Source organism: Acinonyx jubatus, chromosome D2 (assembly GCF_027475565.1).
Source record: "Acinonyx jubatus isolate Ajub_Pintada_27869175 chromosome D2, VMU_Ajub_asm_v1.0, whole genome shotgun sequence".
Classification (NCBI taxonomy): Eukaryota; Metazoa; Chordata; class Mammalia; order Carnivora; family Felidae; genus Acinonyx; species Acinonyx jubatus.
The window spans coordinates 54,499,803-54,522,378 of NC_069393.1; the positions used below are offsets into that span (position 1 = coordinate 54,499,803).

Here is a 22,576-nt window from a genome sequence, read left to right on the forward strand (position 1 = left end):
TATATTTTCATATATTTATTTGCCATCTGTATATGTTATTTGGTGAGGTGTCTGTTAAGACATTTTGCTCACTTTTTAACTGGGTTGTTTGTTCTCTTATTGTTGGGCTTTAAGAGTTCTTTGTTTATTTTGTATTCAAGGTCTTTATCAGACATGTGTTTTGCAAATATTTTCTCCCATTCTATGGCTTGTATTTTTATTCTCTGAATATTGTCTTTCACAGAAATTAAATTTCTTATTTTAATAAAGCCCACTGATCAATTTTTTCTTTCATTGGTTGTGTTTTTGGTGTTGTATCTAAAATTAAGAGCCAAACCCATGGTGACCTAGATTTTCTTCTATATTATTGTCTAGAAATTTTATATTTTTATGTTTTACAGTTAGGTCTATGATTCCTTTTGAATTAATTTCTGTAAAAGGTATAAGATCTCTGTCTAAATTCTTTTTTTCCTGTCTTTCTTTTCATTTATTTATTTATTTATTTATTGGCATATAGATGTCCAGTTTTCCAGCACCATTTGTTGAAAAGACTATCCTTTCTCCATTGACTTGCCTTGTCTCTTTTGTCAAAAAGATCAGTAACTATATTTGTGTGGGTTTATATCTGGGCTCTATTCTGTTTCACTGATCTCTTTATTTTTTTTTATTTTATATTTTGTCAATACTATACTGTCTTGATTACTGTAGTTTTATAGCAAGTCTTAAAGTTGTCATGTCAGACCTCCAATTTTGTTCTTCTTCAGCATCAAGATGACTGTTTAGGGTCTCTTGCCTTTCTATATAAACTTTAGGATCACTTTGTTGATAATATACAAAATAACCTCCTGGGATTTAGATTGAGATTAAATCAAATCTTTAGATCAAGTTGGCAAGAATTGATATTTAACAATATTGAGTCTTTCTATCCATGAACATAGAATATTTCTCCAATTATTTAGATCTTTGATTTCATTAGAGTTTTGTAGTTTTCTTCATATAGATTCTGTTTATATTTTGCTAGAAATATATAAGTATTTCTCTTTTTTTTCTAGTCCTAATGTAAATGGTATTATTTTTTTTTATTTCAAATTCATTTGTTCATTGCTGCTGTTTGGGAAAGCCGTAGACTTTTGGATATTAAACTTGTTATTTTGCAATCATGCCATCATAGCTTGCTAGTCCTGGGAAGGTTTGTTTTGGTCAGTTCCTTGTGGTTTTCTATATAGACAATCTTGTCATCTGTGAGCAAAAACAGTTTTATCTCTTCCTTGCCAAACTGTAATCCTTTTATTTCATTTTCTTGTCTTTTTGTATTAGCTAGGACTTCCAGTACAATTTTGTTTTTGTTTTAAGACTTTATTTTAAGTAATCTCTACACCGACCATGGGGCTCAAACTCACAACCCTCGAGTTTAAGAGTCTCATGCTCTGCTGACTCATGCTCTACTGAGCCAGCCAGGCACCCCTCCAGTACAATTTTGAATAGCAGTGGTGAGAGTAGACATCCTTGCCTTGTTCCCAATCATAGAGAGAAAGCACCTATTTTCCCACCATTAAGAATGATTCTAGGGCACCTGGGTGGCTCAGTTAGTTAACCATCAGACTTTGGCTCAGGTCATGATCTCACAGTTCCCGAGTTTGAGTCCCACATCAGGTGAGCTCAAGCGCCGCTTTGGGTGAGCTTGAGCCCTGCTTCAGGTAAAAACATGAGCCCCACCTCAGGTAAGCCCCGCATGTCTCTCTCTCTCTCTCCCTCTCTCCCTCCCTCTCCCACTCTCTCTCTGCTCCTTGTTCATTTGCATCCTCTCTCTCTCAAAAAAGAATTGTAGCTGTAAGTTTTTGTGGGTGTTCTTTATCAAGCGGAGGAAGTTCTGTTCTAGTCTTGGTTTGCTGAAAATTTTTAGAATGAATTGGTATTGGATTTTGTCAGATGCTTTTTCTGCACCAATTGATATGATCATATGGTTTTTCTTCTTTACCTGTTGATGAGATGGATTACATTAATTGATTTTTGAATATTGAAATAGCCTTGTAATACCTGGAATAAAACCCATTTGGTTGTGGTGTATAATTCTTTTTATATATTGTGGCATTTTATTTGCTAACATTTGTTGAGGATTTTTGCATAGATTTTCATGAGTGAAATTGGTCCTGGGTTTTCCCTTCTTGTAGTGTATTTATCTGGTCCTGGTATTAGGGTAATGCTGGCCTCACAGAATGAGTCAAGAAGTGTTTCCTCCGTTTCTATTTTCTGGAAGAGATTCTAGAGAATTGGTATCATTTCTTCTAGAAATGTTTGGTAGAAATCACCAGTAAGCCCATCTGATCCTGGTGCTTTCTGTTTTGGAATGTTACTGATTATTGATTCAATTTCTTTAAAAGATAGAGGCCTATTCAGGTTATCTGTTTCTCCTTTTGTGAGTTTTAGTAGTTTGCATCTTTCAAGAAATTAGTTCATTTCATCTAGGCTATCAATTTTGTGGGCATAGAGTTTGTTCATAATACTGTTTTATTATCCTTTTCATGTTCAGTAGAGATGACTCTTATTTCATTTCTGATATTAGTTATTTGTATCTTCTTTTTTTTTCTCTGTTAGCCTGACAAGAGGTTTGTTATTTTTTATTTCTTTTTTTCAAAAAAACAGTTTTTGTTCTCATTGACTTTTATTTATTGGTTTCCTATTTTCAGTTTCATTTATTTCTGCTCCAATTATTATTTATTTCCTTCTGCTTGATTTAGGCTTATATTCCTCTTCTTTGTCTAGTTTCCTAAAGTGGAAAGTTTATATTACTGATTCTACATCTTTCTTTTTTTTTAATGTTTATTTATTTATTTTGAGAGAGAGAGAGAAAACAGGGGAGGGGCAGAGAGAGACGGAGACAGAGAATCCCATGCGGGGCTCAAACCCACAAATCATGAGATCATGACTTGAGCCAGAACCAAGAGTTGGACACTTAACCACTGAGCCACCCTCTAGATCTTTCTTTTCTAATATGCATATAATGCTATATATATTTCTCTCTAAACACTGTTTCATTGATGTTATATTTTTATTTTCATTTAATTCAAAATATTTTTTAAAATTTCTCTAGAGACTTCTTTTTGACCCATGTATTATTTAAAAGTGTGTGTTTAATCTCCAAATATTTTGGGATTTTCCAAAATTCCAAATTATTGGTTCTAGTTTAATCCCACTGTGATCTGACATCATACTTTATATGACTTCTGTTCTTTTATATTTGTTAAGATATGTTTGTTTGCTTTAACTCATGGGGTGGAGCTCTTGGGCAATAAGGTTTCTTTTTTGAACACTTTGAAATATTGATATATTATGTAATATATAATTAATATACAGATATACCAAATAAACCGTTAAGTTTAAACTAAATCAGACAATTTCTTCTACTTGATTCTAAACAAAAACTTCATGTCAAGTAAATTATTTTTAATGTTGTGGGAAATACAACATAATATTTAATGAAAGACCTTAACACAAAACCATATATATATATATATATATATATATAATACAGTGTATATATTGTCTAAAAATGTAGACTCCACAGTCAGATCTAGGTTTGAATTCCAGTTCCCTACCTACTAATGTGTGACTTTGAACAAATTTCTTTACTTCTCTCTTCCTCAGTTTCTTTTATGGTTAAATAAGGATAATAATGCTTCTAGCTTATAGGGTTATTATGAAAATTGCATGCTTCAATATCCGCAAAGGGTTAAGAGCAATGCTTTGCTTTGGTAAGCATTCAAGAAATATTAAACAATAATGATAGTTAACTATTATTATTTGTAAATATATCTAAAATATATTTGTAGCAGGGGCACTTGGCTGGCTTGGTCAGCAAAAGATGAGACTCTTGATCTCAGGGTCATGAGTTTAAGCTCCACATTGGGCACACAGCTCACCAAAAATATACATATGTAAATATATGATTGATCAATATATTCACAAAAAAAGAGCCTGAAAGGAAATATATCCAAATATGTGGAGGTAAGATTATAGATGACTGCTCTTCTTTTAATTCTTCTGATTAAAGAAAAAAGTATTAATGTTATTATAAGAAACAATATTTTTTAAAAGGGAGCTCATTCTATCGGCAAATGCAGAAAAGACTTCTGCTTTAGCTGTAGACCACCTTGGCCCAGGGTTCCACACGGCCCAGTTTAAGAACCACTGCCCTGTCACATGTCACACACATGCTTAGCACCCCTAAGTATGGAGGCCATACTAACCATGGTAACTGGGTTAGAAATCAAACTTCCTCTCCTAGGTAGTCTGCTGACTTTGCATGGGTGCATGTGGGGGAGCCCTTTATGAGTTGTGAGGGGAATGTTGCCCTGGAGGGAGGGCCTTCCTCCTCTGGGACTCTTCTCTCTCTGCTTCCCTCCACTAGCAGTTAGGCTTGGGTCCTGAGAGCAGGGCTCAGGCCACACAGCTTGGAGCTGTTAGTTTTGTGGGTACGTGAGATCCTCCTCATCTGACACTTTCTACCTTTCAGTGTCTCTGAAGTCGTACTATGACTTGCCCAATCAAAAGCTCCATTTCTATTTAGGGTTTCAGCAAGTTCCTCCCACCTCCCTTCTCTAATTTCCATTGGCTTAGGGCCACTTCCCTTTCCAAGTCTGGCCAAATGGCGGAAGTCCCTCAACTATCAGCCAATCCAATACTACCATGTTATATTATATAATATCTAGAAATAACATAGATTTTTAAAAATAATATGTACATATATCTTTTTAATACCTGGTTTTTCAACATTCTCAGAAATTCTTAGCCACTAAAAAACTATCTGTACATACATTGAAAATTCCTCCTCAAATTGTAATTTCCCTCCTCAAATTTTTCAAGCACCCAGGGAGCTGAGCAGAAAAGGGCCCCTAGTTTTGCTGCCTGCGGAACTCCGCAGAATGTCTGCAGACTCTTCTCCTGGCACACTTCTCTTTTAGGGCCTACACCTCACTCGGCTGCAAAGTCAGCCTCCAGTAGCCGACTCTCTGGCTTCACTTGACCACAGCTTTGCTCAACAACTTCTTCCTGGTTCTTGAAACAGTTCGCTTTTCTCTGTTTCTTACCGGCTGTCCCTCTAGCTGCTTCTTTCTTCCCGTGACCTTCCCACCCCCACCCCCCACCCCTCTCCCTTCCTCACCAGGCAGGCCCCGAGGTCAGAAAAGTCTGCTTCACACCTGTTCTTTCTCCTTCCTTCCATTGGCGCTATCCACATAGACCTCCCTCGCTTTTCCCCACATTCCCACTATTTGTTTTCTGGTTTGTTGCTGTTGTTCCTTACCTTTTAACATAAAACTAATACATACAGATGAGGAAAGGTAGGTAAACCCCAGGTAAGGTTCTAGGGTCTCCATCTTCCTGGATATTGACTGTTGGGACTGGCTTAAAGACACAAGAAAAAGACATGAAAACCCCCACTCCGTCTCTTTAATTGTTCCTCTCTTCCCAGAGAAATATTTTCTTAAGGGCAGAGATGAAAATTATGAACTTGGTGCTAAGAACCTTTTTGAGGTCCATGGAGCGATGCAGTAGTCCCCGTGTTAAATGTATCCAGATAGATTAAAATTCAAGAAGCTACAGGTCAAAAAAAAAAAAAAAGTAATGAATATTCACTGCAGAAAAATTAAAATATAACAAGTCAAAAGTCAAAGATAAAAAACAGGCTGCAATCTCATCCATCCGCAACAACATTGTAGCAATGCAATAATGCTTGCAGTCTTCGTTTTTGTTTTTTTTTTTTTTAATTATATTTTATTTATTTTTGAGAGAGAGACTGTAGGCGGGAGAGGGCAGACAGAGGGAGACGGAGGGTCCAAAACAGGCTCTGGGCTGACAGGCTGACAGCAGCGAGTCCCATGAGGGGCTCGAACTCACAAACAATGAGATCATGACCTGAGCTGAAGTCGGACACTCAACCGACAGAGCCACCCAGGGGCCCCTGCAGGCTTCTTTGCTGATGCCTGTACAGAACACGGGCCCTCGGGCCCTCATTGAGAATTCCAGGAGGTGAAAATCTCTGGAAACACAAGGCTGTTTTGCTTTCATTTTTGTATTCTAAGTTTCCAGCAAATTTACTGGGCTGCACAACCTGACCCAAAGTGATACGATGCTATTTACAGCCTTTATCCCTCTTAGTGTGAATATTCATGTTTCACTGAAGAAATTTTAGTGGGTATGATTGTGAGTTCAGACACATTGAGGGTGTTCTGTTATCCTCAGGCTACTGAGGCTACTGTTATCTGTTATCCTCAGCTCCCTTTACACATGAGGAAAGGGATTTTGTTATACTTACTGTTTTATCACTTGCTTTCTGGACTTAATGATATGTCTCGAACACCTTTCATTTCAGTGAATATTAATCTACAGCCTTATCTCTAGCGATTGTGTTATGTCCTATCATGTGACTGGTTTTAGCCGGTCCCCTGTTGTGTTCACACCCTTCCTTTTGATGCATTTCTCCATGAGATCGTTCAGTAGAGGACTGTCCAGTGTCCCTCTCAAACCTTTGACTCTGAGAAGCCAGCATATCCCAGTACTTACTTACTGGCTCCTTAAAAGGGAGCCCTTCCTGCCTCTTGACCATCTCCTTTTTACATTTTTTATTTTTCGTTATTCTAACATAAATGTTCTCAGCCTCTGTATGTCTCTGTCCAATTCCCCAGTATTTGAAAAATCCACTTTGCCATTATTGGGGCAGGATCTGAAATGGCAGATATCTCTCACTTCATCAATGTGGCCTCTTTTGCTTCCTGCCCTTAGCTGACCTACTTCCCTCTCTGGGTGACATTGTTTCAGAAGACTACATGTCATCTCCGTGTTGACATCTCTTAGGTCTATATTCCTACTGCCTGATGCTAAATATTTGGTCAAATGGGTCCTTTTTTAATATCATTTAATTTTGATGCTATTCCCGTGGTTGCCCCTAAAATTGTCTTGTGGTGCTTATATTAGTTTCCTGTGGCTGCTGTGACAAATCATCATAAACTTGGGGGCTTAAAACAACAGAAATGTATTCTTTCACAGTTCAGGGAGCCAAGAGTCCAAAATCAAGGTGTGGACAGAGCCATGCTCCCTCTGAAGACCTAGGGGAGAATCTTCCCTGCCTCTTCCGGCATCTGGCAGCTGCCGGTGTTACTTGTTGGCTGTGTGACCAAAATTGCGGTCTTCATCTTGGACTTCTCTTCTCCTTGTGTCTCTCTTCTGTGTCTCTTATGAGGACACTCGTCATTGAGTTTAGGGTCCACCCAGATGATCCAGGGTGATCTCATCTTGACATGACATCTGCAAAGACCCTTTTTCCAAATTAGGTCACATTCACAGACTCTAGGGATCAACACGCGGACATAACTTTTGGGAAGTCGCCATTGGACACAGCACAGGTCTTCCTTCCCAAGCCTAGGGATTGATTTTTTTTTTTTCCCTTCATACTTTCCAAGGGGGATCTCTTACTTTCCCAATCCCCACGCAGGAGAGTCCATACCCGTTGGAGATCTTTCAGTCATGTGGAGTTTGCAGAGGTAAAACAATGATCATGAAAAATTTGGTTCCTTTCTTCTGCTGATCCACAAAAGAATCCCAAGTCGGTCCTTTCACATACATTAAATATATCTTCTTTAGCAAACTGAGTGTTTTAACTTAGGCTAAAACTAGGAACAGTTTTCTTTATCCCAAGGACCAAAGGTTAAACTGCAAGGAGGAAGGAATGATTTCTTGAGGACCTAGAATATAGTAAGTACTATTATAGTATGTCTTTTTCATGACAACCCTGAGTCTTATAGTCCATTTTCCCTACTTTAAAGAATAGAAAATTGAGGCTCAGAGAGGTTAAGTAACTTGTTAAAAATCACACAGTAACTAACAGGACCCAGCTGTGTCAAAACCAACAGCCTTTGGATTTTGCCTCTATACCAAAATGAGTTTTGGATTTTTATAGGTAAGTGCAACATACAAACAGAAAATAACTCAGAGTTCACTAATAATAGCAAAAAAACCTAGAAGCTTGGTCTTTTACTGCCAATTCATTACTCTTTCCTTCCCACCATACTCCCCATTCAGAACAGAGGGCATCATTTGAAGTGAAAGAAAGACACACGCTCTAACTGAGCTCAGAGATAGCCTGAACGTTGGAGTTGGAGTCGGAGTCTATGCCGGCTTCACTGCTTGGTGATGGTTGCTTCTGGACCAGTCATCTGTCACCTCTGAAGCTCAGCTCCCTTACCCGTAAAATGGGATGATAATGACATCCACCTCTGCATTTTTGTGAGCCATAGAGAAAACGTGCTAAAGGACATGGTACAAGGTGTTCCTCAAATGGTAGCTATCACAAGTATGTGTAATGCAATCCCATGTTTCTTTAAAATAAGAGGTTTTTTATTATAAAAGGAAAAGAGTAGAAAGTAACACTTCCCTACTCCTGAAAGAACCCAGTCCTAGTCCCTAGCTATTGTTAACAGTCTCTTCTTTATTTTTTAAGATTTTTTTAATAACTTTTTTAAACTTTATTTATTTTGAGAAAGAGAGAACATGAGCCAGGGAGGGGCATAGAGAGAGGGAGAGAGAGAGAATCCCAAACGGACTCTGTGCTGCTAGCACAGAGCCCTACGTGGGTCTCAAACCCACGAACTGTAAGATCATGACTTGAGCCGAAATCAAGAGTCAGAGGTTTAACTGACTGAGCCACCCAGGCGCCCCAACAGTCTCTTCTGTAAGGTTCCACAAATATTCCATGCATTTGGAAGTCTATATCCATTTGTTACACAGTAAGCTCATACTAGTTCACAGCTTCCTTGTTACTAAATCGTCCCAGGTGAGTTCTCCAGGAAGCCAACTCTGAGATGGACTTTAGTGTACAGAATGCTTACGAGGTGGTGCTGGTGGGACTAACATCTGTGTAAGGGAGAGAAGGAGCAGGAGTGGACAGAGGGAGAAGTCAAGGTCTTGGACAGCCTCGGCCAACCCCACAGAGCTCCAGAGTGACACTCCCACCACTGTGGGAGAACCAGCCTGGGCAGGGCACGCTCTCAGGCAAGATGGCCATCTCTGAAAGGGATGACAGCACAGGGCCGTCTACCAAGAGTGCTCCCTGCAGCTGGACAACAAGTCCTTCTGAAGGGGGTGCCAGCAGCACCCGGCGTCCACCTCAGTAACGTCAGGATGACTTGAGAACCCTGACCAAACATGGTACCTGACCTCCCAGCCTTCTTGCCTAACAGCTGGAAGACCCAAACCCTGTAGACCCCATGAGTCTGGACGCATGGGGCTGTGTCCACTTTAAACTCACTTTATGGAAGTTTTTACTGTGCAAGGACAGTCACCATCACTTTTTCTTCCCCTTCTGACAGCAGAGCTTCTGGTTCCTCTTTGGCTGGGATGTATGGTGAAGAGTGGGGGGGTGGGAGTGGGAGGGGGGGAAGCAATTAAGTTTCAACGCACATTTCTCTGACAAATAATGAAAACGGAAAGTGGCCAAGGATACCCACCCTGTAAAAGACAAGCACAGAGGATCATTCACACAGTGACAACAGCCCTTCCCACCTACTTCCTTTTTCAGTGACCTTTCAATGTTTTCCTTTGTTTAGCATGTGCTGAATCAACCCCCAGGGTAAGAATTTGGGGCCACTGCCCCCTAGTCTGAGAAGACAGGTGCCATTGTCTCGCCCAGGCAATGCCCCCAAGGAGGGCTGCTGTGTAGCTCAGCATACTCTGTGGTGGCCCCACAATTTCCCTGCCCTTCCCTCCCACTGCCTCCCTGAAACTTAGGCAATCACTCATCCATAGGGAAGCAAAGACTGGGAAGGGGTAGACCAGGCTCCATCCTGGGGATGGACACTTGCCTGAAAGCAAGAGTTTGGTTTTGGTTTTGGTTTGGTTTTCTTGTTTGTTTGTTTTGCAAGAGTTTGGCTTTAATCAATATTACCGGGTTTGCACCTGGCTGGCTCAGTCATAGAGCATGCAACTCTTAATCTGAGGGTCATGAGTTCAAACCCCACATTTGGCCTAGAGCTGACTTGAAAAATATATGTCTAGGGGCACCTGAATGACTCAAGTCAATTAAGTGTCTGACTCTTGATTTCGGCTCAGGTCATGGTCTCACGGTGGTGAGACAGAGCCCTGCATCAGGCTCTGTGCTATCAGCACAGAGCCTGCTTGGGATTCCCTCTCTCTCTCTCTCTCTCTCTCTCTCTCTCTCTCTCTCTTCTGCCACTACCGCCACCTCTCAAAAATAAATAAACTTAAGAAAGAAAGAAAGAAGAGAGAAAGAAAGAGAGAGAAAGAAAGAAAGAGAAAAAGAAAGAAAGGGCAAGAAAGAGAAAGAAAGAAAGAAAGAAAGAAAGAAAGAAAGAAAGAAAGAAAGAAAGAAAGAAAGAAAGAAAGAGAAAAAAAGAGAGAGAAAGAAAGAAAGGGCAAGAAAGAAAGAAAAAATGTATATATATATTACCAGTGGGAATGTAAAATGGTACAATCATTTTGAAAAACAGTTCAGCACTTTCTTATAAAGTTAAACAAATACCCCAAGAGCTAACCATTCCACTCCTAAATAAATGAAAACCCATATTCACACAATGACTTGTACAGGAATGTTCATAGCAGCTTTATTCATAATAGCTAAAGCTGGAAACAACCCAAATGCCCATCAGATAAAAAATTGTGATATATTCTTTTTAAAAAAATTTTTTAAGTTTATTTTATCTGAAAGAGAGAGGGAGAGAGAGAGGGAGATAGGGAACCCTAAGTAGGCTGTGCACTTGTAGGACCCAAACCCATGAATGGCGAGATCACAATCTGAGCCGAAACCAAGAGTCTGACACTAAACCAACTAAGCCACCCAGGCAGCACGTGACATATTCTTGCAATAGAATACTTATCTGCAATAAAAAGGAATTGATATACACTATGGATATACATGAAATATGAATGAAACTCAAAAAACATGCTGAATGAAAAAAAGTCAGACACAAAACACATACTGTATGATTCCATTTATATAAAACTCTAAGAAAGTCAATTTAATCTACAGTGACAGAAAGCAGAAAAGAAGAAAAAGGGGTATGTATGGACATGCTTAGGAAAAAGAAAAATATGCTCCAAAATATTAAGGTACTGGCTCACTTGGGGATGGGTGATGTTGGAGAGCATTATAAACGACTTTTACTTTAGGGGCGCCTGGTGGCTCGGTCGGTTAAATGTCCAACTTCGGCTCAGGTCATGATCTCAAGGTTGGTGAGTTTGAGCCCTGCGTCAGGCTCTGTGCTGACAGCTCAGAGCCTGGAGCCTGCTTCCGATGCTGTGTTTCCCTCTCTCTCTGCCCCTCCCCCACTCACGCTCTGTCTCTTTGTCTCTCAAAAAATAAACATTTAAAAAATATTTAAAACAATAAACGACTTTTACTTTATACAATTCTGTACTTTAAAAATTTCACAAGATGGGGGCGCCTGTGTGGCTCAGTTGGTTAAGTGTCTGACTCCAGCTCAGGTCATGATCTCACAGTTCATGCATTTGAGTCCCGAGTCGGGCTCTGTGCTGACAGCTCAGAACATGGAACCTGCTTCAGATTCTGTGTCTCCCTCTCTCTCTGCCTCTCTCTCTCTCTCAAAAATAAATAAACATTAAAAAAAATTTCACCATATGATCCAGCTACTCTACTCATAAATATATATCCAAGGTAAATGAAAACATACATTCACATAAAAACCATACACAAATGTTCATAGCAGCATTATTCATAATAGCCAAAAGGTGGAAACAACTCAAATGTCCATCAACTGATGAACCAATAAATAAAATGTGCTTATATCCATATACATATGGTGGATTATTTGGCAATAAAAAAATGAAATACTGGGGTGCCTGGGTGGCTCAGTTGGTTAAGCGTCCAATTCTTGATCTCAGCTCGAGTCTTGATCTTAAGGTAGTGAGTTCAAGCTCAGCGCTGGGCTCCACACAGGGAGTGAAGCTGACCTAACATAATGATAATAATGGGGGTGCCTTGGTTGGCTCAGTTGGTTGAGTGTCTGATTCTTGATTTCGGTCATGATCCCAGCGTCATGGGATCGAGCTCAGCATCAGACTCCATGCTCAGCATGGAGATTCTGATCTTAAGATTATAGAAATTATTATATATCTCTCCCTCTGCCCCTCTCTCCTGTTCATGCTCTCTCTCTCTAAAATAAAAATAATAATAATTTTAAAAATAAAATACTGATATGTGCCCCAATATAAATGATCTTTGAAAACACTATGCTAAATGATAAAAAATTGTCAGATTAAAAATATTTGTAATAAATATGACAGGATTAATAAAAAGGTCTCTTTCTAGAAGGGTGCCTGAGTGGCTTACTCGGTTAAGCATCCGACTCTTGATTTTGGCTCAGGTCATGATCTTACAGTTGTGAGATCAAGCACTGCTTCAGACTCTGCGTTTAGTATGAAGCCTGCTTGGAATTCTCTCCCTCTCTCTCTCTGCCCTTCCCCCACTCATGCAGTCTCTTACTCTTGCTCAAAATAAATAAATAAACATGAAAGAAAGAAAAGAAAGAAAGAAAGAAAGAAAGAAAGAAAGAAAGAAAGAAAGAAAGAAAGAAAGAAAGAAAGAGAAAGAAAGGCCTCATTCTGGAAAAGAAAAAAGAACCTGGTTGATAAAGGCAAAGGAAATGAAGACAATTGCACCGAGGGAACTAATAGTAAACAAACATGTAATAAGATTCATAATTGCTAGTAATCAAAGAAATGCAAATTAAAGCAACAGCATTCTGAATGCTGGCATTAATATTATCAACCTGCATGGTTGCCTTGGATTCTGGACCCTTCAGCAAATAGACCTAGTTTTCCCTTCTCTCATTTACATAGAGGTAAATTAGTGCTCTATGATATAATATAATATAATATAATATATATAATATAATATGTGCTCTATGATATAATATAATATAATATAATATGATATGATATGATACGATATGATATATAATATAACATAATAATCAATATAATATAATGATATGATATAATAACCTCATGATCTACCCAAAGTTAAAATTAACTCCTATGGGGTAACTGGGTGGCTCAGTCAGTTAAGCATCTGACTTGATACTCTTCATATTGGCTCAGGTCATGATCTCATGGTTGTGAGATCAAGCCCCGCATTGGGCTCCACGCTTAGCATGGAGCCTGCTTGGGATTCTCTCTCTTCCCCTCCCCCCAACCCTTCCCCGCTCACGTGCATGTTCTCTCTCCCTCTCTTATCCTCAAAATAAATAAATAAACTTAAAAAAAATTACCTCCCATTTTTTTCTCCTTTTTCCCCACCTCACGCCCCATATGTTCTCCGGAAAAAGTAAGTTACCGAACATGGGTAAAAACACACTGCTTCTGATCCAATAGTAATAATATTAATTATAATAATAATAATAATTCGTATGAACTTTTTAACCTATAAGCTACCAGATGTCTCATGATTCCTTCAGACATGGTTTAGCAGGCTTATTTGGTGGCTCTGATGGGGGACATATCTCCCACCACTTAGAGCTTTCCCTGACTCCTCACCCTTCTGCCTTGTGTTCTTCCTAAGACCCCTGCCACTGCAGCTACACAGGATTGATCCAGGAATTCTTTCTCCTTCTTTCAACTCTGTGCTCCCCACAAATTTGCCACTTACAACAGGGGCAGGACCTCTCTGAAACATACCCTTAAGCCTCTTGTTTGACTCTTGCCACAAATTCCCCCTCCGTTTATAAAACAAGGTACTTATTTTTATTTTATTTTATTTTATTTTATTTTATTTTATTTTATTTTATTTTATTTTATTTTATTTTATTTTTAAGATTTTATTTTTAAGTGATCTCTATACCCAACGTAGAGCTTGAACCTACAACCCCAAGATCAAGAGTCACAGGCTTCACCAACTGAGCTACATTGTTGTGCTTTTAAAGTGATGCTGTTAAGTTAGCCCAAAAGCAAAAATAATTTAATTACGATATTTAATGCTAGTGCACTGGTACAATCTTATACCACTAATAGAAGTGGAAAATGAGGGGCACCTGGGTGGCTCAGTCGGTTAAGCGGCCGACTTCGGCTCAGGTCGTGATCTCGCAGTCAGTGAGTTCGAGCCCCGCGTCAGGCTCTGTGCTGACCACTCAGAGCCTGGAGCCTGTTTCAGATTCTGTGTCTACCTCTCTCTGACCCTCCCCCGTTCATGCTCTGTCTCTCTCTGTCTCAAAAATAAATAAACGTTAAAAAAAAAAGAAGTGAAAAATGATATAAGGTCATTAAATTGTGCATTTTTCTTGATTCTGTGAATGTGTGCCTGTTGGGGTACATGAAGATATGCATTACAGTAACATTGATAATGGCAAATATGTATATATTGTGTCTTCTAAATGCATAGCAACAGGGGAACAGTTAAATTGTGAGCCTGCCCCCTTGAAAAAACTAATTGGAATAAGGATAGACCACTGACCCTATCCACTAGCTGACCAGTGACTGGCCTGGCAAACAAAAAAGGTGAACTGAGCCTTGCTCTCTTGCTCTCTTAAATTAAGCAATACCTATTGCCAACTGAGTAGGTGTCAGAGCTGGAACGTCATCTAGAGCAGTGGTTCTCCGCCTTTAATCTTCATGAAGATCACCTCAAGAGCTTGGTAAAATACAAGTTGCTGGGCCCAACAGAGTTTCTGATTCAGTAGTCTGGAGTGAGGCCCAAGAATTTGCATTTCTGACAAGCTCCCAGTTGATTCTGATGCTGCTGGCCCAGGGACCACACTGGGAGAACCACTGATCTTGGCATTATCAAGGTGCCGTTATTTCTGGACCATGGGCACACAGCAGATGTGCAAATGGGGGAAGGACAGAGGTCCCAGAAAGAACTAAAGACCAACTGTGGTTCCCGACTACTTTCTGTTTTCTGTGAGCTCAGCTCTACTTGGTTTCCTGATTTGAGGTTCTATGTGACCTCTTTGTTTCTTGTTTTTTTAATTTTTTAAAATGTTTTTATTTATTTTTGAGAGAGAGGGAGAGGCAGACAGAGCACAAGCTGGGGAGGGGCAGAGAGAGAGACAGAATCTGAAGCAGGCTGTAGGCTCTGAGCTGTCAGCGCAGAGCCTGACGCGGGGCTCCAACCCACCAACTGAGAGGTCATGACCTGAGCTGAACTCAGATGCTCAACCAACTGAGCCACCCAGGCACCCCATGACCTCTTTGTATCTTTACACTAAACTCCCCTTCACTTAACTTAACTTGAGTGAGGCTCTTTGCACTATAAAAAGCCTGCCTAGGGAACCCTGGGTGTCTCAGTTGGTTAAGCAACTGACTCTTGATTTCAGCTCATGTCCTGATCTCATGGTCATGCACTGGGCTCCAGGCTGGGCATGGAGCCTGCTTAAAATTCTTGCTCTCCTTCTCCTCCCTGCCCCTCCCCAGCTTGTTCGCACATGTAGGTGCATGCAGGTGCATTTTAAATCAATCAATCATCAATCAATCAATCCTACCTAGAACAAAGTTGAACGAATATTATGTCCTTCAATGGAGACAAAGTGCATTATCTTGATTCCATTCCAACCCAACCCCCCTGTGTAACCAAGGTAATGGTTTGGTATGTATCTGTCCACATCTTTCCCTAAAGCTCCTTATATACATATATGCAAACAATTTACTATTTCTGTTAAAAAAATTAAATTGATCTGAGTTAGCGTTCAGATTCTGTTATAGACATGTGTATGGCTTAGACAAGCTGAAGTTTACTTCTATTTTGCATAACGGTCCCAAGGTGAGTGGTCCAAAACTGGTGAGGTGGTTCTATCCTCTGAGGTCATCTCAATGTCCCCAGTACCCTGGGATCATGACCTGAGTGGAAATCAAGAGTCGGTCGCTCAACTGACTGAGCCACCCAGGTGCCCCGAGAGGTGATTGACTTCCTGATGCTCCTCCTCACACACTTCAGAGAGGGTAGATGTTGATCCTTGATGACATCTGTTATAACTACTTCCTCCAATCTCTTCTTTCTTTATAGATTTTGTATGTAGATATTTGTAAGTTTTACTGTGTTCCAGCAGTCCAATTGCTTCCTTATTCCTGTTTACTGATGTATGTTAGAAGGTAGTAGAAGATAGTTAGGATTGTAAGAATTGAAATTCCACCATTCTTAATCTTGCTCTGCAGCTCTGGGTGACTGAACAGATCTCACGGCCTCCTAAGCCCTCTTCCCACCTCTGAGGGCCTAACATCACTGACAGTGGCACGGAGCACACAGGGTCTGATGAGGATTAAATGACATAATGCATAGAATGCACCAAACCCCACAGGTGCAGTCACATGGACCAATATTTAGCCAGGATGCCCCATAATGGCCCTATAGCAAGACACTGAAACACATTCATTCATCTAGAACGTGCATTTCTATAAGGGAATCACTCATTGCAGGAAGAAAATTATAGCCATCATCAGGAAAACAAGAAGCCCTCAGTTCAGCTGTTACGCTGGCTGCATGAGCCCTTTCAGTTATATTTTAGGAAAATTAAAAATGAGCTCTCACACCCAGAGCCCTTCTCCCCAGCTCCTGGCCAGGCTGCACTGCCTGCTGGACCACTGAATAGCACTCAGAGCCCACTGCCCTCTGCACTGTTTCTGCACCTGCCCAGCCAGCTCTAAGTAAAACCCTGCCAGCACTTTCCCACTCTATCATACTGTACCTTTGAAATACCACTGTGACAGCCTCCAGCCACACTGAGATGTCCGGGCCGTCCCAGTTAGCTCCTTACGTACAAACTACTATTTGCATTAGTGCTACGGTTACAGATTTGCATAGATCGGGAGTGACCTGCTTCTAACACTATTTTCCCCACAGGCCTATTATTTGTACTGCTTGATTTTGCAAAACATAAGGTTTCTCAGGAATGTGTAGGTGTTGGGCCCTAGTATGTACAGCCTCACACCCTCTTGTTCATACCTTTGTTTTTTTGTTTTGTTTTGTTTTTTTAACGTTTATTTATTTTCGAGACAGAGAGAGACAGAGCATGAACGGGGGAGGGGCAGAGAGAGAGGGAGACACAGAATCGGAAGCAGGCTCCAGGCTCTGAGCCATCAGCCCAGAGCCCGACGTGGGGCTCGAGCTCCTAGACTGCGAGATCGTGACCTGAGCTGAAGTCGGACGCTTAACCGACTGAGCCACCCAGGCGTCCCTCTTGTTCATACCTTTGATCCAGGCATTGTTTGGGGACACAACTGCACACAGGCTTCAGCCTGCCTTCCGTGCCTCACCCCTGACCCCCTCAGGGTTTCTCTGATGTGGTGGTGTGGACTGCCTGCAAGAGCGTGCTCGACACTGGCTCACCGTGCAACACAGAGGCGTGCAACACAACCCCTTGGGCAACACTGTGTCAGTGCTGGATGGGAGCCAGTGAATGAAGACCTATAAATGCTTCTCCCTTTCATCCCTCAGATGGTCACTTTGAGGCACATTCTGTACAGTTCCTCACAAGTTCCTGTTGGCATCAAAGCCCCGTTGTCCACAGCACAGACCAATGCAACTGGCTCGGCTTTCTCCTTTCCTGGCCAGGCTGCCTAGGCCCTCATTCTTGCTTTCTGGGATCACCTCCACAGTTAAGCCCTACACACATGTCCTAGTCTCAGGCTTTTCTTTCTGGGAGAACTAAGATAGCATGGGCTGCATTAGAGTCAAAACACCTTTACTTACTGTTGGTCAACAGTCATTGCCCAATCGTTCCAAAGGCCTTCATCATCTCTTCCCTAGGATCCCCTGGACCTCCTTATGATGGCTACCTGAAGCTCTAAAGCCTTCATCTAGAATCTTCTGTTTGGAGGGGTACCTGGGTGGCTCAGTTGGCTAAGCATCTAATTTTGGCTCAGGTCATGACCTCACAGTTTGTGAGTTCAAGCCCCACATCAGATCCTCTGTCTCCCTCTGTCTCTGCCCGTCCCCCCTACTCAAAAATAAATAAACATTTTTTTAAAAGGGAGGTGGTGCCTGGGTGGCTCGGTTGATTAAGTTTCTGGCTCTTGGTTTTGGCTCAGTTCATGATCTTGCAGTTTCATGAGTTCGAGCCCTGTTAGGGATTCTCTCTCTCTCCCTCTCTCTTTGCCCCTCCCCACTCTCCTCTCTGTCTCTCTCAAGATTAATAAACTTAAAAAAAAACCAAAAAACCAGAATCTTCTGTGTGATTTGGATAGAAGGAGCCAAGTCTTCAGCATATGCCCCAGTGTCTAGGTTGAACAGAAGTATCTCTTTCATGGGCACCTGGGTGGCTCGGTCGATTAAGCATCTGACTCTTGATCTCGGCTCAGGTCACCATCTAATAGCTCGTGAGTTCAAGCCTTGTGTTAGGCTCTGCTCTGACAGCATGGAACTGTTTGGGATTCTCTCTCTCTCTGCCCCTACGTCGCATGTGTGTTCTCTCTCTCTCTCTCTCAAAATAAATAAATAAACTTAGAAAAAAAGAAAAAGAAGCAGCACGTATGTATGGAGGCCTAGTCTGAATCCTGAACAGGGACAGACTCTGACAGCTCCAGCTCTCAGCTGTACCCCAGGATTCAGAAAAACTGCAGCCAAAAGTGGGTTTATGGATCCCAGCCCTTCCCTCCTTGTCACATTCAAGATGAGCTCAGAAGGGAGGGAGACCATTCCTAAGACCCGTACTTTCCACTGGGGTGCTCCCTTCTTAGACTTTGACACTGGGTGTGTGCGTGCATGTGCATGTGCGTGTGTACACGTGAGCCTGATTTTGTCTTCTTGTTCTCTGCATTCTTTGTATCCTAAAATCTAGGTTATTAACTCTTAGACTTTGGGATTTCACAGAATAGTAAATACAAGACATGTTTTTTAAATTGTAAAGCTGTCAGGGGTCCTAGGTGGTTTAGTCGCTTGAGGGTCTGACTTCGGCTGAGGTCATGATCTCACGGTTCCTGAGTTCGAGCCCCACGTCGGGGTCTGTGCTGACAGCTCAGAGCCTGGAGCCTGCTTAGGATTCTGTGTCTCCCTCTCTCTCTGCCCCTCCCTCACTCACACTCTCTCTCAAAATAAATAAACATTAAAAAAATAAAATATTTAAATTGTAAAGCTGTCATAATTTATTTCACCTTAGAGAGAAATTTATAATACACAATCCATGGTTCTACAATCTTCTTTCTGTCATCTGCCATAAGTCTTAATGAAGTCTCAACATTATTCTGGGAGTTCTCTTTGTTCTGCAAATGCGTTCTGTAGCTTTAATATTCAATGAATCATCACAATTCAAAAGGTCAGCAAATAGTTTGTTTAATCCCCAAACAACATCCTTGTATGTTCCAGTGGGAGTCCAGCCAGTACTGTTCTCTTGGTAAACTTAGACATATTTCACCTGCCTTGGCGATGCTGGTCAAACATTCATGCTAGGGGGTACCATGTTGTGCATGGTGGGAACTGTAGTTTCAAAGTGAAAATATCCACCCTGGTGGTTACCCTCTGAGGGGGTTACGGTTGGCTGAAAGCAATGCGGCTTGTTTGGATCAGAAAAATGCACTTGACACGCACAAGGTAAATTGGCCTCAAGTTTTGCAACCTCCCTAAAAGCAGCTTGTCTCTCACAGAAACCCTGAGTGGAATCAGACTGACATCCGGAACCCTTGGGAACCGTCAGCCCACTTCGAGTGGTGACCAGTGTTAGCATTGCTGCAGCCTCCACCCTGAGCACCCAGGAACAGGTGAGGTGGGCCCAACACAATACCGTGCAGGACCTCGCAAGACATGCAGCCTCTCACAGTGGCATCGAAGTCCTTCCTGTAGGCTCTTTATCAGCCTTCCTCTCCCTCCCGCTCCCTTGCCCAAAGGAGTCTGGTTTATGCAATTTGGCAACGAACAAATGATGCCCTAGGTAATATAAAACAAGTTAAAAGGACAGCATTGAACTTGAAAATTTGTACTTAGCTTTAATTCACATGGAGGTTGTTTTATTTGCCTCGATACAATGATCACTCTGTACTCCAAGTTTATTGTACAAAATTAGAACAAACCAGTCCCCTAATATGTAATTCCTTTCTAAGTTAAAGAAAGGCAACTCTAAAGGCTTGTTTAAAATTCTTCAGGTTCTTAAGAAAAGGAGACTATTTTTAAAAATTGACTGCTCAGGGCGCCTGGGTGGCTCAGTCAGATGAGCGTCCAACTCTTGATTTCAGCTCAGGTCATGACCCCAGGGTCGTGGGATGGAGCCCTGCATCTGGCTCTATGCTGTGCATGGAGCCTGCTTAAGATTCTCTCTCTGCCTCTCCTTCTGTCCCTCCCCCGCTCATGTTCTCTCTCTCTCTCTCTCTCTCTCTCTCTCTTTCTCTCATAGATTAAAAAAAAAAAATTGGGGCGCCTGGGTGGCTCAGTCAGTTAAGTGTCCAACTTCAGCTCAGGTCATGATCTCAGGGTTTGTGAGTTTGAGCCCCACATTGGGCTCTGTACTGACAGCTTGGAGCCTGGAGGCTGCTTGGGATTCTGTGTCTTCCCCTCTCTCTCTGTCCCTCTCCTGCTCACACTGTCTCTCTCTCTCTGTTTCTCTCAAAAAAAAAAAAAAAAGTAAAAAAAAATTGATCATTCAAATGACATTCCACGATGCTGAAGTCCAAGTCCAAGTGACTTCCCAAATCGCAATGGTGAAATTCAGTGTCATGTGTGTCCAATAACTCATAACCCACTCTACAGGTAGAATTTAAATGTAATTCGATCTTGTTGCCAGTTAGAAAATATTTCTGAAAATGTTTCCAGAAAAGGCCAGCAGTTAAAAGCTATTTAATTTACCACTAACTAGTAAACTGACAGTCAATGGGTGAGATTTAACCATATCTATGACGACAGTGGTCCTCAAACTTTATTCTGCATCAGAATCACTGGGAGAGATCATTAAACCACAAACTTTGGGGGCCCTATCCTCAGAGTTTTTAATTTGTAGGTCTAGGATTGGATATGAGAATCTGCATTTCTAACAAGTTCCCAGTTGATGCTAAGACTGTGGGGGAACCACACACTGACTGTATTAGAGAGATGTGGAGATACTATTAGACTAACTATAATATAGAGATAAATTCTGTTTTATCCAAGGACAAAGGGGGCCCAATATCTAGCTCTGGCCTGGAAAACAAACCAAGGTTATCTACAGAGATTTTCTTTGGGGCTAGTAGTTGTCAAGGGTGCTGCGGGTGGGGGTAGAGTCCAACAGAAGTGGAGAGGATGTACATGTCATGTTTAATTATGTGAAACCAGGTTACTGGAACCACACATTTAGGAGTGTGGCGGGCAGCCCAGGGGCTGAAATCTCACCTCAATCTAGCATCGGCACCCTGACTTCTCTGCAACTTCCTCCCCCCATGAAAAAATGAAAAAGGAATTATCTTCATTCTGATCAAATCTCTCAAGGCCTAAATAAAGTGTGAACTGGTTCATTTGGTGATGAAACTTACAAAACCTTTACAAGTAACTTGCCATCAACAGGGTGTAAAGCACATTCGTACACATTATTTTTGATCCTCAACCAGTCCTAGGACGTGGACCTCACTACCTCTTTATACCAGTGAGGGAACTGAGTCACACAAAAGATAAATGACTGGCTCAACATTACAGCTAACACAGAGCAGTGCTAGTGCTCAAATTCAGGCTCTAAAATTTTTTTTAATGTTTATTTATTTCTGAGAGAAAGAGAGACAGAGCACGAGCAGAGGAGGGGCAGAAAGAAAGGGATACACAGAATCGAAGCAGGATCCAGGCTCCAAGCTGTCAGCACAGAGCCTGACGCGGGGCTCCAACTCACGAACAGTGAGATCATAACCTGAGCCGAAGTCAGACGCTCAACTGACTCCGCCACCCAGGCGCCCCAAAGAAATAACTTTATTTAAAGGATGCAGTTTGAATAGATTTGCCATATAGCTATGCCTGCAAAACCATCATCACAATCAAGATAATGAACACATTCATCACCCTTAGAGTTTCTTTTTGCCCCTTTGTACTCTATCCCTCCAGGCACAAACCCACCCCAGTCCAAGGCAGCCACCAGTCTGCTTCCTGTCACTATGCATTAGTTTGCATTTCCTACAATTTTTTTTTTTAATTTTTTTTTTAAACTTTATTCATTGTTGAGAGACAGAGAGAGAGCATGAGCGGGGAAAGGGCAGAGGGAGGGAGACACAGAATCTGAAGCAGGCTCCAGGCTCTGAGCTGTCAGCACAGAGCCCGACATGGGGCTTGAACTCACAAACTGTGAGATCATGACCTGAGCTGAAGTCAGACGCTTAACTGACTGAGCCACCCAGGTGCCCCTTCCTACAATTTTATATAAATCACACAGGATGTACTCCTTTTTTGTCTGGATTCTTTCACTCGGCATAATTATTTCAAGCTTTATTCATGTTATAGCATGTATTAATAGTTCATTTACCTTTATTGCTGAGCAGTATTCCATTGCATCTATGGGGCACAGTTTCTTTATCAGTTTACCTACTGGCAGACATTTGGGTTGTTTCCATATGTTGGCTATTTCAAATAAATCTGTATAAAACAATCATGTGTAAGTTTTTGTACAGGCATATGCTCTCATTCGCCTGGGTAAATAAGAGC

At 41.4% G+C, this 22,576-nt stretch overlaps 1 long non-coding RNA gene across 1 annotated transcript in view; it reads left to right on the top strand.

Moving 5' to 3' along the window:
• The window catches only part of LOC113600248 (uncharacterized), a 69,580-nt gene that overhangs the window by 14,657 nt on the left and 32,347 nt on the right, over window positions 1-22,576 (top strand). Inside the window, exon 2 of the long non-coding RNA XR_008292345.1 lies at window positions 19,576-19,689. This is a non-coding gene — a long non-coding RNA (uncharacterized LOC113600248). The remainder of the gene's footprint in view (window positions 1-19,575; window positions 19,690-22,576) is intronic.